The sequence below is a fragment of the Callithrix jacchus genome, chromosome 1 (genome assembly GCF_049354715.1).
Source record: "Callithrix jacchus isolate 240 chromosome 1, calJac240_pri, whole genome shotgun sequence".
Taxonomy (NCBI): domain Eukaryota; kingdom Metazoa; phylum Chordata; class Mammalia; order Primates; family Cebidae; genus Callithrix; species Callithrix jacchus.
Window position 1 is genome coordinate 79,081,936 of NC_133502.1, and position 18,303 is coordinate 79,100,238.

Below are 18,303 nucleotides of genomic sequence, written 5' to 3' on the forward strand. Positions count from 1 at the left end.
TGCCACCCTCGTAGCCCTACTCACCTGGGACCGTCACCCAGCTAACCTGCAGTTCTCCAGGTTCACTAGGTGTCATTGGAGAGCAGCAGCCTGCGCTTGACGGCGCGGAGTCCGCAGCCTCTGGCTGAATCCCTAGGCCAGCTCCCTTCTTGTTCTGTCAGTCTCAACCCTGTCTCGTGTGTCAGCTCAAGCCTTGAAACAACACAGTTCAAAACTAACAGGGGACTGGCAAGGCAGTCTGTGAAATGCAGGACTAAAATGTCGCTACACACACCGTTTCCAGGCACTGCCTGCCACTGTGTTTCCCCTGAAAGACATGGGGACCTCAGACTCAGAAGCCTGAAGGAGCCAGGCAGGGGGCCAGGCCACGGGATGTCTGGAACCACTCAGTCACACTGGGCACCATGGGAGAAAGTGACCTGGCATCTCCCATCTCCACGGCCTTCAGTCTCTTCAACAGAAGTCACAAGGCCTTTTTTTTTTCTTTTTGAGGCAGAGCCTCGCTCTGTCACCCACATGGGAGTGCAGTAGCACAATCTCAGCTCACCTCCACCCTCCAGGCTCCAGTGACCCCCTCACCCTCAGCCTCCCAAGTAGCTGGGACCACAGGTGTGCACCACCATGCTTGGCTATTTTGTTGTATTTTTCATAGAGATTGGGTCTCACCCTGTTTTCCTGACCAGTCTCCAACTCCTGGGCTCAAGAAATCTGCCCACCTTGGCCTCCCAATGTGTTGGGATTGTAGGCATGAGCCACCACGCCCAGCCAGAAAGCCACTGTTAAACACAAACTCTCCCAGGTTTTAAAAGTAGAGAATTTTTTTAAAGCAGAGTAGGGGCCAAGCAAGATAAATATACGTATAAGCTGTATTTTTTTTCTGTAAGCCAGCAGTTCGAGCATCTGGATGAAAAGATGATTGAGACATCTTTATGGAGCACTGTGTATACTACAGAATTTTCCGTATTCTTTCCTTGGTGCCCAGGAATGTCCACTGCTAATTCTTCCAGTGAGTGGTAGCTCATGTGGCCACCTTCTAAATTGAAGTAACGGCCCTGGACCACCCATAGGGTGTGGTCTCCATCCGTGCCCTGAATCAGCCCATTCAGGTCAAACTGCAGACAATTGGACTGAACTGCTGTTTTATCCTGAATCCTTCAGGACTAGGGAGCTCTATGCTGGCCATGAGAAGGAAGCCTCTGGTGAGAAATGGCTCCAGGGAGAACAATGAAGGGGCAATAGGACTCAGCAACTTGCAGGTACCACTGACGTCCACCCTTCACCCAAGAAGCAACCTGGGTTGAGAGGGGCACTGGACAGGTCGAGGGACCTGACTTTGGGCCACTGGCTCTGGGATCTGAGCCCCCAGCCATCCCAGCTAAGGTGCATTGTGAGCAGGAAAATGTGGTCCCAACAAGCCCTGCCTGAATTGCAGATACATACACAGTATACATGATTCTTGGTGTTTTAAGCCACCCCATTTTGAGGGTGGTTGGTTACACAGCAGGAGATGGCCACCATCCCTATGGATACCATGGTAACTAGGGACAGTCACGCATGCAGGTGCCTGTGGCATCCAGGAGACCTTGGTGCCCAGCATGCTGAGCTCCTGGGAGCCAGGATAGCAGGACTTCTCTCCCCATCTCCCTTTTCTTAGAGGCTCACCCCCGTCCACCTAGTGGCCTATGTGGCTGTGACTCTGGCCTTTGGCTCCTCTCCTGGGTCCACTCACCTCCTGCTTTCTTCTCTAACTGCATGGTATTCTCCACGTCCACAACGCAGAATCCTCCAAAACGGAGCGTCTGATTGGCTCAATGCATCGTTTTGTGCAAGCATCTATCACTGGCTGGCGTATACATTGCTGGTTTTCAAATCAGATGACAGCTGGGTACAGTGATTCATGCTTGTAATCCCAGTTACTTGGGTGACTGAACTGGGAGGAACTCCAACTGAGCCCGGGAGTTGGAGGCTACAGTGAGCTATGATTGCACCCCTGCACTCCAGCCTGGGCAACGAAGACAGACTGAAATCAGAGGCCGGCCCTGGTCCAATCCACTGCGGCAGGTGCAGTGCACAATGGCAGAGGGGCGCCACTTCAGAAGGCACCACAGAAGGAGTGTTCCTGCAGGGAGTGCTTTGTGATTGATTGACATGACCAACATGTCTGAAACAAAAATAGGAAAAGTATGCAGGGTGGAAGGATTCTGTACAGTGGACACGATCTTCAAATGGGGGTTGCACACATTTCCTAATAGCTCTGCGATTTGCGATCCAGACCTGGATGCGTTTTGGAGAATGAACTGGCAGCTGTACTCTTTTCTAAAATTGGTCAGGCGGTAGTATGTTGATTTTTCTTTCTTTACTTTTAAAATTGGCCTTTTCCCACTTTACAAAAGCAAGGCATATCTTTATCCTTCCTGAATATTCTTAAGGGAATTGCTTCAGGGTAGAAAAGCCTTCAGAGTGCCCAACAAGGACGTAATCCAAACATTGGTGCCCCAGTGTTGGTCTTTCCTTCTAGGGAGCATAAAACTTCCTGTCCATCACAGATACATTTCCCCCCAAAATTACCTTTTCTTTTCAATAATGTTTGACATCAACTTGAAATGACAACTTAATTCAGGACACACTTTAATAGCTTGAAAGCTTATGGTACTAAGGATTGTTTTTAAGTTAATTTGCATGTATTTATGTATATCTGCTGCAGCAGAACAGGATGACCATTTCATTTTGGAAAGCTGCTGTAGGGTGGGTCTCTGGGAAGAGAACTGTAGACTGGAGTTTCATGCGTAGAATGTCTGTGGGGGGGTGCCTTTGAGAGGAACCCCTGAGAAAGAAAGGGGAAGGAAGCAGGAGTTGGGGAGAGGGAGACGTTTGCTGCAATGCAGGTCCCCTGCAGACTTGACAGCTCCATGGGAGCTCTGCCACTGAAAAGGTCATCAGTATTGCCCTGCCCCTGCCTCAAGCCTTGTACTCCCACCACAGCCAGTCATTGAGCGGGGCTGCCTGGGGAAGGGCATGAGCCAGGGCCAGGCAGCTCTGCACCTGAGGCCACCCTAACCCAGCAGCAAGCTGGCAATGCTTCTAGCAGTACAGGGAGTGGGGACAAGTCTTTTCTTGATGAGGGGTCTGGGTGGAGCATTGTCTGGTGACCACCACAAATTTCAGTGTCTATCATATGCCAGAAATGACATCCTTCACAATGACAAATTTATTATGAAAATCTCCCGGTGTAAACTTTAAAACGCAAAGGTTCACAATGAGTAAAAGCAATTTTTGAAGGGTGGGAGCACATGTCTCAAGACCATGGTAGTGGGACTCTCCTGGCCTGGGTCACTATTGGGAGGTTTCCTTAGAAGCTTTTTTTTTTTTTTTTTGAGATGGAGTCTTGCTCTGTCACCCAGGCTGGAGTGCATTGGAGCAATCTTGGCTCACTGTAACCTCTGCCTCCCAAGTAGCATCTGCCACCATACCTGGCTAATTTTTGCATTTTTAGTAGAGATGGGGTTTCATCATGTTGGCCAGGCTGGTCTTGAACTGCTGACCTCGTGATCTGTCCTCCACTGACATGATCGCGAGCCATGGCCCACAGCACTCCTTGCAGGGTCCCAACCAGACTGAGGCACTCCCTGGCAACTGGCTTATTAATGCCTCTTTCACTGCTTTTCTCTCTTCTTTTTTCCCTCTCTCTCCTCATTTCTGTTATCTGGGACCACCTCCCAGATAAACCACCTGCACCCAAGTTTGTCTCAAGCCCCTTCTCGAGGGAACTCAACCTAAGGTATCAGCTGCATCTGCCCATTTGAAGGGTTTTCCCAGGAATCCCTCCTAGCAAATTCCAGCTAATCTCAGAGCCAGAATCAGGTCAAGTGGTCAATCCTAACTGTAAGGGGAGCTGGGAAATACAGGCTTTTTAGGTGGGCACTTTGGCATCCCCAACTAAATCGAGGTTTTGTCCACACAGAAGAAAAGGATGCGTATTTGATGGGCAACTGGCCAGTCTTGAAAATCAACATATGTCATTATTGATCATTTGGCATTTTATAAGCATTAAATTAGTGAAAAGAAAGGGAAATTAAAAACAAAAATATCAACAGTGAGAAATAGTACAACAAATATAAAAATGAAGATTTTAGAACCCAACCTTTGGTTGGTAGAGATCCACTTATACTGGAAGTATTTTATAGACTGAGAAATAATGTCTATTCGCAGTCAACCTACTCTCCACCAATGGCCCCTTTGATTTACTGTTGTGATTATTTCAGCACTCGGAGTTTGCTTTCATAAAATGTGCTGAAATAAATGTTTCTCTGTTTCTTCCCCATCTACTGATTACCCCTTCTCTATAGAAAATGTGTGATGGGTTATAACAAAATAAAGTCAACAAAAAAAAATAGCAAAATGAACCCCAGATCCTGAAGAACGAGAAGACAAACAGATCCGGGTTGCGGGGTGCAGCACACTCATTACAGCTGTGGTTCAAACTTGGATCTGCGCTTCCTGGAGCCCAAGGATAGGAAAGAGACCACGCTTTACGTTATCTGTGTTATCAGGAAGAAGATGGTGCACTAATTTCCCTAGAGCATGGTGGCTTCTCTGGGACACACTGGAAGAAGAAAAATTGTCTTGGGCCACACATAAAATATACCAACACTGGCCGGGCATGGTGGCTCACGCCTGTAATCCCAGCACTTTGGGAGGCCGAGGCAGGCGGATCACGAGGTCAAGACATCAAGACCATCCTGGCCAACATGATGAAACCCTGTCTCTACTAAAAATACAAAAATTAGCCGGGCGTGGTGGCGTGCACCTGTGATCCCAGCTACTAGGGAGGCTGAGGCAGAAGAATCGCTTGAACCCAGGAGGCAGAGGTTGCAGTGAGCTGAGATTGCGCTACTGCGCTCCAGCCTGGCAACAAGAACAAGACTCCGTCTCAAGAAATATATATATATATACCAACACTAATGATAGCTGATGAGAAAAAAAAATTGCATAATGTTTTAAGAAAGTTTACGAATTTGTGTTGGGTTGCATTGGAAGCTAACCGGGGCTGCATGCAACCAGCAGGCCGTGGGTTGGACAGACTTGCCCCAGAGGAAGCAAATCTTTCCCAGCACCAAATTCTGAAAGAAAACTCTCATGGCTTATCTATGGCAGTAAGGAGCAGTGAGCAGTGCGTGGAAACGGTTCTCAACAAGATCATTACAGCAGAGCTCCATAGTAGCTTTCATGGGCCTGGGTCCTGCAGTATAAGAGAGTCCATGAAAGTTCTGGGTGCAGTACTGCTACTGAAGTAAGCGACAGTGATTCTGCAAAGGGCAGAAACGTGATCTTTAGTGATTCAGCAGGTCTCAAAGCTAGATGTCAGAGTCTCGGGATGAGTGGAAACAATGCCCGGCCACACATAAGCTGGAGGGGAGATGAGCTCAGGCTGGTGCTCTGACCAGGCTCAGGAGCTCCAGCAATCCGTTTGCCGGATTGCTGTTGAGGCGGCCATTCATTACTTGGCTAACTCAATAGCTACTCCCAACCCCATTTCCTTTGCCTCTCTTTTAAAAATGAAAGCCTGATGGTGCATTTCCTAGGCTTCCTTGCAGCGAGGAGTGGCCAGATGACATAGATGTAGTCAAAAAGACTAAGGGGAAATAGGTTTGGGAGCTCCTAGGAAATCTTTGTCTCTAGTGACAAAGTGAATGATGTGAGGAGAAAGGTGTTGCTATGGCCTCTTCTTCCTTCCCGTGTTGAACCTGAATGTGATGGCTGCTGCAATGGTAGCTATCGCGTGGTAAGAAATAGAAATGCAACTGAAAAGCCAACTAGCCGAGAGGGTCAAGACAGAAAACAGTGAGTGTGGGTCCTTGCTGCTGTGGAGCTGGCAGTGCACTCTAGAGGCAGCCCTCCTGCAGATTCTTAGGCAGAGTCTTATCAAGTAAGCAGTGACATAACTGTATCGCCATGCTTCTGGAAGTGAGACTTTGTACTTCTTGCTGTTGAAAATGGTTTGCCTTCTACCAGTGTAAGGAGAGAATTTGTGAACTTTAAACAAGTGGAGAAGTGGTGGGTGAGATTAACACTCTGTGGTGAAAACGAGGAGTCCAGTCAGGAAAACGAGTTCAGAGGTGAGCAGGAGCGGGGCCCGCGTGGAGTCAGAATTTTCAGTAAACCACCACATGCGAGTAACTGCTTAATTGAGTTCTCAGAGAAGAATGCCATGAACCCTGGCTAAGGTGGTTTTGATGAGTAAAACTTTTTAAACAGAAATAATTAATTACCCATAGAGCTTCAGTATCCCTATCTTGGATCAACTGATTTGAAAAAAACATGGCTTGTCAGTGAACCTGCTGGGGTAATTGAGCTGGAGAATGTGTTCCCGGATCATTAAATTAATGTATCTGCAGCTTGAGGTTAGTCAACATGAGTGGAACAAATTCTGGAAACTGTTAAAAATAATGATAATAGTTTTCAAAATGTTCATACAATTCTAAAGTCAATGTTTCTGAAAGTAGAAATTGTTCCTTGTTCTTAACAATAAAAGCATTTGTCTCATTGATAAAGTAACATACATTTGATTTTTCAATGCTGTTTTAAATAATTAAGAGATAATTTGAAGGAAAAGGAGGATTCAGAACTGTCAACCTGTATTTTAAAAAGTTGTCCTTCGAGGTATGAATACCCTGTGAGTGTTTTCATACCAATCTGGATTTTTATGATGGTTTTGTATAACCAGAAGTTCATGTTTTCCTCATGTAACTTGGCCACAAAATTGTTATTATCACTGAAAACGATGTGGAAAGCAGGCTATCTTTGCCTCCCACTTCTATATGACCTTGCAGACAAGGTTAGCACACCATAGAATGTCTTTCAACACAAAGGCCAACCATATTGGTGTCTGCATGTACAGGAGTGCTGCTGGACTTGTGACATTTTTTTAAATGACATAATATAGGTCATTTGTGAAAACTGCAGTAACAATGAAGTGAGAGGCAAAGGTATGGTAACATTCCCCTTGTAAAACGAAGCCATAAATATGCAGCCTGAGTAGATAAAGTGCTTTCTCCAAATGTTTCCAATTATAAGATGAAAATGAAATTGTTTTTACTATTCTTGGGTCATTTTCGTTTCAAGTACATTGTCTTTCACAAATGTGGGAGACAGAGATGCAAATAACTGTTTTCTTTACAATTATCCGCTATAAAATTCTGAGTTTCTCTTTGTTTCCGTTGGGTGTAATTTATCATTTCTTAATCTATGTCAGAAATCACTGCTGCTAAACACATGGTGGAGAGTCTCCTATGGTAAATGAAAGAGTAATTCAACTTGTCCTTGTTTAGGGTGTGGCGTGTTGCAGGAGACCACTTTTTCTGGATCACCAGCAACAGAAACAAAGGGTTTATCACAAAATAAACAAATGTAACCTACAGTTTTCCACTTAACTGTATCAGAAAACATTTGGAGGACATAGCCACATGCTCATTCAATTTAGTTGCAATAACCTTCTAACATTATTGGCATGACAAGGCCGGCAAGGATGTGAAGGTCAATACAGGAGACCAGGATGCACTGGGCAGGTTTCGTGAGAGTGGTGAGATTTTATGTCACGGACCTCAATGTGCATCTAGATGCAATCTTGTCTCTGGACCTCACATAGAAGGAGTCTCCTGTTTCCAAATTAGAAAAGACTTTGGGAGTGCTGCAAAGACCGAAAGGTTTGGGGTGATGAGGAGAGAAGGAATGAGCTTCAGGGTCTGCTTAAGCCAATGATACATTGACAGTACATGTGTGAAAATTTGGGATTGACAAAATCAAAGGAACATCAGTAAAACTTAATCCAGATCTAACTCCCGTGAATAAGTATTTTTTGTAGTTATTACATAGTAACTTTTTTACACTTGTGAGTTTCTGGACTAGGTCATGCATGATCAAGGCACAAAATTACAAATTTAAAAATATACATGTTGTGAAACCCAAGTCTCCGCCTCACCCCTGCCCTTCAGCCACATCCCTCCCCTTCCCAAAGCAACTGCTGCCACCAGTTTATTGCAGATACTTCCAGAAACATCCTGCGGAATGTTCAGTAGACATCCTGGAACACAGAAAATTTTATGAACGTGCAAACGTAAGTAGAGAAATGCTTCTGAAAGTAAAATTATTGGGTCAAAAGGTTTTTAAATCTGTAATCTTTAAAGCTTTTGCCAAATTCTTCTCCCAGGTTTACCAGTTCCCCTTAGAAATGTATGGAAATGATTCCTCACAATTCACCAACATAGCAGATTGTCAAACTCAGTCCAAAATTTGAATGGTTTCCTTTATTCAGACATGAACAGTAAGTCGGAGTCACACTATTTTAACAGCTTCTTTTGCTTTTTGGGACCATAACAGACCAAACAGCCATCTATTCATCACTGTAACAAACAGGCATTGAGTTCTTATTAATTCATTCAAGAACACCTTCTATGTACTAGGCATCCTGCCAGGTCTGGGGATACAGCAGTGATACAATGATCCCGGATTTTATTGACAATGGGGGAGAGAGACAAATGATCACATACAAGAGCTCAGAAGGAAAAGCAGAGAGTCTGTGTGGTGCTAAACAGGAAGGCCTGCTCTGGGCTGGAGTGGCCTCAAAGCTTCCTTGAGAAATGCTGTCTGAGCCGAAGGATGAGCAGGAGTCATGGAGGAGCGTGTGCTTGTGTCTGTGGGTGCCTGTGTGAGTGTGTGCCCGTGCCTCCGCAAGTGTACACTCACGCTGAACTTTCCAGACAGTGGAGAAAAAGCAGGTCACCTTCAGGGACATGGAAGAAGGGAAGGGAAGAGACTGCAAGAATACTGGGATGTGAGGCACTATGGGAGATCCCCCCATCAAGGGACTTCCGTAGAAAGACTGCACAACGCCCAATCATAAATAAGTCTGGTAAATAATTGGATAATAAGATCCATTGAACAAGCAAAGAGAGGAATTAGGAATGAATCCTCATGGTTTTAGTTCTCTTGTGCAATTGTGTAATTGATTTGTTTTCTTCATCTGTTTTTATAAAATAAATCCTGTGCTACTTCTTAACCATTGGTTCTACTGTAATAAGTCACTGGTGGTTGCCCGGTCCCCTCTTCTTACCATTTTATCTTTAAAAAAGAGCCAAAAGATTTGGTTCTCCAAATCCCAGGAGTTTCTGCATATCCTCATCCGTGTCAGGAGAGCCAAGCACAGTCAGTGTTAAGACATCCAAATGTTTTAGCGTATGTATGAAGAGAAGTTAAGACTAAGAGAGCTGCACTTTGAAATTGGGTTTACAGTTAAAACCTCAAACTCAGTTGTCTTCACATCACATAAATACCATCAAACAAATGTGAATGAAATGAGCTTTTCAAAAAGTTAAAGGCTAGGCACGGTGGCTTGCACCTGTAATCTCGGCACTTTAGGAGGCTGAGGCGGGTGGATCATCTGAGGTCAGGAGTTTGAGACCAGCCTGGCCAATGTGCGAAACTCCATCTCTACTAAAAATACAAAAATCAGCTGGGTGTGGCAGCAGGTGCCTATAATCCTAGCTACTTGGGAGACTGAGGCAGGAGCATCACTTGAACCAGGGAGGTGGAGGTTGCAATGAGCCGAAGTCATGCAACTGTGCTCCAGCCTGTATGACAGAGCAAGACTGTCTCAAAAAAAAAAAAAAAGTTAAAAACATGACTCTCAAAGAAATAGAAATCATATCCATGTCAAAATTATATGTGACTCATTAATTCATGAGGGAACCTGTAAAATGTTAACACTGGTTCAAAAGAGAATTTGAAGAACAGATTTAAACACTGGAGTCTACTAGAGGCAGAAGAGAGGGAGTGGGGCAAGGACTGAAAAACTGACTATGGGGTACCATACTCACCACCTGGGTGATGGGACCACTCACACCCCGAACCTCTGTGTCATGCAAGATAACCGTGTAACAAACCTGCATGTGTACCCCTGAATCTAAAATAAAATTCAAAATTATTTAAAGAAACAGATTCATATGGTCAGTCAAAAAAATGCTGAAATAAACTTGCCAACAAATGTAAAACTTTAATATTCTAAATAGTAACAAACTATAATGTTTGGGGGTTATCTTTTCTATTAGAGGAAAATAAATTGCATCTCTACCAGACAAAATCCATTTGCATTATGATGAGCTGGAATCATTTCCATTATTCTCTAACAAGAATTATTTATGTTGCTATCAGTCTTTTTTTTAATCAACTTCTACCCTTACAGAGCTGCCAATAGGAAGTCAAAAGTACATGTCTAGAAACGCTGAACTGATAAAACGCCCTATATCCCCCCCTCCTTTAGAAAATAGTGTATGACCTGGCGCAATGGCTCATGCCTGTAATCCCAGCACTTTGGAAGGATGAGGCAGGTGGATCACCTGTGATCAGCAGTTTGAGACCAGCCTGACTAACATGGAGAAACCCCATCTCTACTAAAAATACAAAAAATTGGCCAGGAGTGGTGGCACATACCTCTAATCCCAGCTACTCTGGGAGGCTGAGGCAGGAAAATCGCTTGAACCTGGGAAGCAGAGGTTGCTGTGAGCCGAGATTGTGCCACTGCACTCCAGCCTGGGCGACAGAGCAAACTCTGTCTCACAAAAATAATAATAAATAAATAGTGTACACAGTACATTAACTGTAAAAATATCAGAGTGCTCATTTTATTGCCAGGATTTTATGACCATATGATCATCCCAAGGAGGTTTAGAAACTAGCATTCTTCCACCGTACCAAGATTGAAAAGAAGCATTCATAACATCACATACGATTATGAGCTAGAAATTGGCACCCAAAGCAGGCTAACCTACAACCTATAATTATTGTTCTCATGGCTCCAGCAAGAGTCACTGCTCTTTGAACTATGGCTCTTTTATCTTTATTTCCCCTGCAAACCCCATCTTTAAGTTTCCAGCCACAGAAAGCAAAGCCTTCTTCATACTGCCTTAAATTCTTTAGTAGCATAAATACAACATTCGGTGACCTGCTTTCTTTGTGACTAGCAACCTTTGTCAAACGCTGGTGAGAGGGTGAGAAATAGAGTCAGTCTTGGGTTGTGGCAGGAAGCAGTATCTAAAGATGCCACTTCCAGGACAAGAGGCTCAAAGCAAAAAAGAAGGATGGGCAGAATCCAGATGGTCCCCAAAGGAAAGCCAAGTGAGGTGCAAGCAGAATCTGATAGTAAGGTGTCCCGACAGGAAACCCCAGAATATGAGCAGAAGAATGTAACATCCCGAGTTCATAGGTGTATCAGACAGGGCTCAGAGAAGCAGATCCACTATGAACATTTTAGAACTAAATATTTAATATAGACGTTAGACCTTGTGGGCAAAGATGGGGAAGGAAGTGCCTGAAAATGGTGTTGAATATTTGGATAAAAGCCATTAGGCAGCCCTAGTGTTGGTGACTGAGTCAGAATTTGTAGGAAATCTTGAATCAAAGCACATGGAGCATCTACACTGAGAAGCTGACAAGAGGTTGGTATCAATCCCAAGGTCATTGGCTCTTTGAAGCTACCGCCTGTGTGAGTCCACATGCAGTGCCTCTGGTGGGGGTAGGGCTGGCATTGCCACTGGGCAGCAGCGCTGGTGGTTGGAAGGACAGATGGATATGGAGTGGGAAGGGGTGAGGACACACTGGAACTCTCTAGCACTTCCGGCCCCACACTCAACAATGACCTTCAGGACAGTGGCTGTGGTTTCTCTTCTGCCTCCTAAAGTGTCATGCAGAGTCACTTTTGTCAACTTAAACCTGGAACCATATAGGTTGACAATGGAATAATCTAGCCCCCAGTGGGCAGACCCAAAATCATCTGGTGGAAAAGGCATAAATGCCAGACGACATGGTGTTTTCAATCACCAAACATTCCCCTGGAAAATGGTTATGGTAGATGGACTCCCTTTGAAGACCACAGACCCCAGCACCAAAGACACACTGCCAAGAGTCCTGAAGAGCTCAGACGTGATACATGTGGAAGCTGTCTGCAGCCTGCCCACAAATTGAAGAAATGGATGTTATGTGTCTGTCAACATGGGGTAGTAATTCAGACCCCTTGTACCAGAGCATGAAGGGTCTGATGTGAATGAGCACTGTGGCCAATTGACCAGTTCACTGCTTGAGAAGGAAAGCATGGAGGAAAATCAGGTCACCATTTTGTTGTTTTATTTTCAAGTCCTCACTTCTAAATGAATGCAAAGTTCTCCTTGTACCTTCTCTTCTTTTTTCCTATCATTTATGTTTCCCCTTCTTTTATTCCTGATTTCCCCCCTCCACATTGCTACATTTATCCATAGAGCACAAAATGGTGGATGGGTTGATGGATAAGACCAGAGTTGAAATGAATGGGAATAAATTTTAGGGCGCAGCATAACAGCATGCACAGGGTGACAGATGGAGGAACAGGAGGCTTGGGCACTGCTCTAAGAATGACCACTGGGGGTGAGATACTGAGATACTTTATAGCTCTGAGGCTCTGAAGATCACATTTCCCCAGAAGTCAAAAAAAAGTGTGTATGTGTGTGTGTGTGTGTGTGTGTGTGTGTGTGTGTGTGAGAGAGTGTTGGGGGATGTTTTCTGTGAGAAAATAGCTCAAGAAATTTACAAAGCGCTGTAAAGTCCTTAGACATCCTGCAGTAAAGAAACCTTTCCGACTTGTTCAATCCAGTGTTTCCCAAACTAGTTTGACTCTGGAACCCTTATTTGTAACTTCTAGTCATATTCTACAGATGAAACACATTTGGGAAATGTTCTAGATGATACCTAGGGTAGTTCTTTCACCTCTACAATAGCCTGAATTTTTCCTCTTTTCTTACAGAACTCAAACTCTAATATAAATTGAAAGGCCAGTTGAACACTGAGAAGCCTGTAAGGGAGCATCACTTTTTTCTTTCTTTTTTTAGTTAACACCTTCTCAATGAGGGATAGTCCAAGAGGCAGTACATGAGGTATACTCAGTGAAATTAATAATGGCCCATCTTGATGTGTCTCCCATCAAGAGATCCGAAGTTACCATGATCAGTGCTTTTCAGACTCACTCAGGAACATTGTCTTTGAGTTCTGATGGCAGCAATATGCAGAAAAACACTACCCTCCAACTCGGATTGGACTACCTAAGGTTTTCTAAACCAGGATGGCCAGCTAGGATCCTAATCTTCCAACTGCTTGGACCTTGGATAGGTCAACTGGCTGAAGGCTGGAGGCAGTTGCTGGTTTAGGCTGGAGATCAAAATTGAGTCATCCTGTAACACAGATCTTGTTACCGTTTGGGTTTACCACTAGGGGTCACTAAAGAGAGATGGGAGACAGTCTCAATCTTGTTTAAATAATTCCAAAATAACCATGGGCTTTGAACAACATACCAGGTTAGTGCCTCTCTAACTTTAATGAGCATATGAATAATCTGGCGGTTCTGTGCAGATTCTGATCCAGTAGGTCTTGGGTGAGGCCTGAGGGTCTACATTTCTATCAAGCTCTCAGGTGATGTCGCTGCTGTTGGTGGAGGAAGTGAGGTGTCAGACCTTTGGAAAGTCTCAAAGTCAGTTCAGCTCCCTTGTGGAAATCCAGGTTGGGTCCCTATATCCTTGGATCCTCCACTTCTCCCCACACCTGTTGTCTTTCCTCTTCCTCCACTCCTCCTCCTCCTCCCCCTCCTTCTCCTTTTTCTGCCAGTTCTACTCAGAGCTCAATCTTCTCAAACAACATCTTCGCAACCATTTGTGTTTATGAGCTTTTCCTCATGAGATCTAGCTTGGTGGCACTGATATTTATTGTTGAAATAAACACTAGAGAAACAGAGGCATGGAATCCATATATCTTCTGAAACGCTTCTCTCTTTTTGCATATATTTTGTGTAAGTAGATGAAGCCAGTTTTGAGTAATGGCAGTTCTGGCTGAGCTAGGCCAGAGTAGATGGATGACATTATGTATCTTTGATGGTGGAGGCTATTTGGTTTTATTCTTCAACCCCAACTATAAAGTTATTTTAACCAATGAGAAACCTATTTCTATGTTTTCAAGTTGAGGAAAAAAGACAATTGCCCATGTAGAATCCAGAGACTTTCATCTTCCAAACTTGATGGTGAGTTACATGGAGGTGAAAGTGAGTGATAGAGCAATTCCATGTAGAAATGTGAAAGTGGACCTCTATCTCAATTATACATATAAGCATACATATTTGTATTGAGTTTTTCAAATTTTATTTCAGAAAACTTGGAAAACATGTAACATCATTTAAAAAAAAATAGTTCCCAAATACCATCACCCAGAGAAAACTCACAGTTAACAATTTTTGGGTATGATGATGACCTTCCAGTGTTTTTTGTATTCAGATGTGCATTTTCCTGTGATTATGGAATACTGTTATATAACCTGCTACATTCATTTAGCAATATAGACTAAACAATATACCATTTCAGTATTTTCAACAAATAATTTTTAATGCTTTTGTGATAGTCTATCATAAATATATTCTACAGTGTACTTAATTAGTCCCCTGTTGTTGGACATTCAGCTTGTTACTAATTTTTCACGTTGCTAAAAAAATTTTTTTTAATGAACCTTCTTGTACATACATCTTTACCCACACCTTCCATTATTTGGGTTGGAAAATTTCCAAGATATGGAACTTGTAAGCCAAACGCTTTTGAAAGGCACTCATGAGGGACTGCCTGGGAAAACTGCACCACTGTCCAGCAGCGGCGGCCTGCCGCAGGACTCTGTTATGATAGGCAGAGCCAGCTGCTTAAAGCCGGGATCGGCAGTCAGATTTCTGGAGTTTGAGTCCACCCTGGAAGATCGTTTAATCTCTGTGTCTCTGTAGAATTTCCCTACGATTATAGATAATGCTAGGTCCTACAACCATGAAGTTGTATTGTGCGTCAAGTGACAGAAAATATGCAAGCCTGACGCTGTAAACCTTGAGCAAACGTTAGCTGTTATTATTATCTGCATGCATGCTCAGCCATCGTCCCAGGTCCTTATGTAAATCTGCTTCTACGTTTTTTGCCAGGAGCATCTGCTGAAGTCAAGGGGACGTAATTGACTAGATAACCTTCCCAAGAGTGGGCGTTAGAAGAGGGGGTACATGAAGGCGGCCTTTGGTCACCTAGGAAGGCTCCTTGCTGACCCTTTCCTGGACATGGCAGTGCGGAAGAACCCAGGCCAAGTGAAAGCGACCAGCGAAGGTCAGTCACGCCGGCCCAGCCTGGAGGATGAGACCCAGCGCCCACAAAGCCATCAGTGGAGAGCGGGGCGCGGTCCCTGCGTGCGGGAAGGAGCCGGGAACGGAGGACAAAGAGAGCAGCTGTCTCTGGTTTTCAGCTAAGGGAGACGTTGAGGTGTCCCTCGGGACAGGGCTTCATTTTCGTGGTAGGGGGCAGGGCGCCTTCTAACTGCTTTGCATTGGTGCGTGGGCTGGACACAGTGGGAAGGGAATTAAGCCTTACTGTGACGCGGGGTGCGTGATCGTGGAGAAGGGGGCCGGCAGCCCCACGCCAGCCCGGACCCTGCGAGAGCCCCAGGGGCGCCCTGGCAGCCGGGAGGAGGCGCCCCGGGGAGGGCCCTGCGGGAGCTCGTGGGGCTGGAGACCAGCGCGCTCCCTGCGCCTCCCCATCCCGGGTCCCGCGGCGCTGCAGGGAGGGGAGGAGCCGCAGCGGAGGGCGCGGTCTCCAGGGCCTCCCCGCCCGCCGTCGGAAACGTCTCCATCTTCACCAAACGGCTTGCGGGTTCGCTTGGGGAAGACTAGGCCGCCGTCTAGGAGGCGGTGGGAGCTCAGCCTGGGAGGCCCGCACCGCCCTCCCGCAGCCCCCCGGGGGAGAGGGGAGCCAGGCTCCGCCAGAGGCAGCAAAGGCCCCACGCAGGCCCCCTTGGAAATGCTGGGTGAGCAGCTGAAGGCCGAGGCGTGCCTCGGTGTGTGGGAGGACATTTGGCTCCCTGGTCATCAGGGCCATGAAACAGGAGCTGAGAAAGACGCGTCCCTATCACAGAAGCCACAGGTCAGAAATCTTTCTCTACACAGTGCCAGAGAGGAAATAATTTTGGCTTTGCGGGCCATAGGGTCTCTGTCACAACAGCTGGAGTTCGAGTTCTAAAGCAGCCACAGAATGTGCGGAAAGTTATGGGCGCGGCTGTGCTTCAATAAAGCTTTATTTACAAAACTGTGGGTCACAGTTTACCCACCCATGATGTAACCTTCTAAAACAGTAGTATTATTTTTCTTGGTGTCAGGAATTATTTTCTATTTTTTTTTTTTAAAGCATTCTTCTATGGGGTTTCTTCCTGTAGGTGATGATCCTAGAGGCACTATCTCTTGTTTCCTTTCTGTTGGCCTTAAAGCTTCATTTCCTAGCCAATATGAATCCTGCAATGGATAAGGCCCGTTACTTTTTGCAAATCCATTTCCTTGTCTGGGACCTTCTTAAGGCACGTGTTCTGCAGGGCACATTCATTGAGGTGTTCTCTTCGCAAGATCACTGGTTCAAGTAATGAAGCGACAGTTACAGCATCTTCAAATATAACATCACCCGAGATTCTTAACTCATATGAACTCTGAAAAGTTGACTCCATAAATTTGATGCCCTCATTGACAGGCAGGTGATGATAAGAAGCAAAGGCCGGACGCAGTGGCTCATGCCTGTAATCCCAGCACTTTGGGAGGCCAAGGCAGGTGGATCAGGAGATCAGGACTTCAAGACCAGCCTGGCCAAGATGATGAAACTCCGTCTTTACTAAAAATACAAATATTAGCTGGGCAGGGTGGCAGGTGCCTGTAATCCCAGCTACTCAGGAGGCTGAGGCAGGAGGATCGCTTGAACCCGGGAGTTGGAGGTTGCAGTGAGCCGAGATTGCCGCTGCACTCTAGCATGGGCAACAGAGCCAGACTCCATCTCAAAAAAAAAAAAAAAAAAAGGAAGCAAAGTGAAATTTCTTTTTCAAGGAAAGGAAATCTTTGCCAAAAGATTTCTTGTGAGACTAAAAAGATGTTGAATAGATCCTAACTCCATGGCATGTGGAAGAATCAAAACTGATGACCTAGAACCTTGCGGGTGTGTCTGCCTCCTTCCCCGGCTCACACTGGAGAACATGTAGGATGTGCTCAGCTATTCGTCTCTCGTGCAAAATGCAGGGGCAGCCATTGCTACTGAAACTATTCATTTGACTTAGGTCAGCGACAACAGAAGTAGCTTAAACAAGAAGAACGTTGATTTCAGTTTCTTTCTTTTACAGGAAGAGGAGACTAACATGTGACACTCCAAGGCTGGTGTGGAAGCTCTGTGGTATCCCCAGGAACCCAGGCTCCTTTCTTTCGGTGGCAACCTTCTTATCCTGATTTCCACCTCGTGATCCAACATGGCTACCAAACTGCAGCCCTCCCCATCATCTCCATTCCAGTCAGCAAAAAAAAAAAAAGAAAGGGCACATGACATTGATCAGAATTTCATTTCCTGGTCACATCTAACCATAAGAGAGGGTGAGGAATGTGGACTTTTTAGGTGGGTAACAATGCGCCCAGATAAAAGTTGGGGTGCTTTCATTAAAGAAGAGGATAATGGATATTGGGAGACAGCCACAGAGGGAGACTGGTATTTATCTAATAATGACACAAAAACATAATGACAAGTCATGAGATGTGCCATGAAAGAGATAAAGAACTGCTGAAGTGGATAAAAAGCTGTGTTTGCAGGCGCAGGGAGTGTTTAAGAAATACTGCCATTAAAAAGGGGACTCTCAGCTGATACTTGATTCATGAGTGGGTTTTCTCCAGGCATAGAAATAGGAGGAAGAGCATTCCTGGCAGATGGCACAGTGCATGGGAATCCCACGAATCCAGGGGGCATGTGGTGGTGCTGTGGTCCAGGGTCATTGGTGAGAGCACTCGGGCAGCTCCGGATTATCAGGAACTGTGGGAGTCACATTACAAGTTGTGAATTCGATTTAGTAAATCATCTGGCAAAGGACTGGGTGTGGGGGCTGAGGAAGAAGGGTATGCTCCAGTAAAATAGTTAACACTGAGTATCATGGGCCACAGGGTCCTATCCATGCAGAAGTCATGGGAGCCTCTCAAATCCATGGAGACCAGGGCTTCCAGTTGTTAATGAAGCTTCTTGTTTAGGATCAAAGTGAAGAGCCACAGAACAAGAAGATGGGTGTCTCAGACCAGGTTTTTCTGTATTTGCTCCCTAATGAAGTTCAACAGAAGTAGAGGTCCATTGATAAGCCACCTCCATTGGCTAGGAGCAACCAGGAAAAAACAGGAAACAAGAGAATGAAGGAAACGAGACTTTATGTAGTGAA

General features: G+C 45.2%; 2 long non-coding RNA genes across 3 annotated transcripts in view; both read left to right on the forward strand.

Moving 5' to 3' along the window:
* Nucleotides 1–7,212, forward strand: part of LOC118153802 (uncharacterized) — a 35,677-nt gene extending 28,465 nt beyond the window's left edge. Inside the window, exon 4 of the long non-coding RNA XR_013526080.1 lies at nucleotides 4,347–7,212. This is a non-coding gene — a long non-coding RNA (uncharacterized LOC118153802). The remainder of the gene's footprint in view (nucleotides 1–4,346) is intronic.
* An 8,307-nt stretch (nucleotides 7,213–15,519) lies between these two features.
* LOC144579156 (uncharacterized) lies at nucleotides 15,520–17,432 on the forward strand. Of its 2 annotated transcripts, none has more exons than XR_013526086.1 (2): nucleotides 15,520–16,004; nucleotides 17,236–17,432. It is a non-coding gene; the product is annotated as an uncharacterized LOC144579156 (long non-coding RNA). The 2 variants fall into 2 exon arrangements; XR_013526083.1 differs by having other exon boundaries at nucleotides 15,520–15,888.
* Nucleotides 17,433–18,303: the final 871 nt, after the last annotated feature.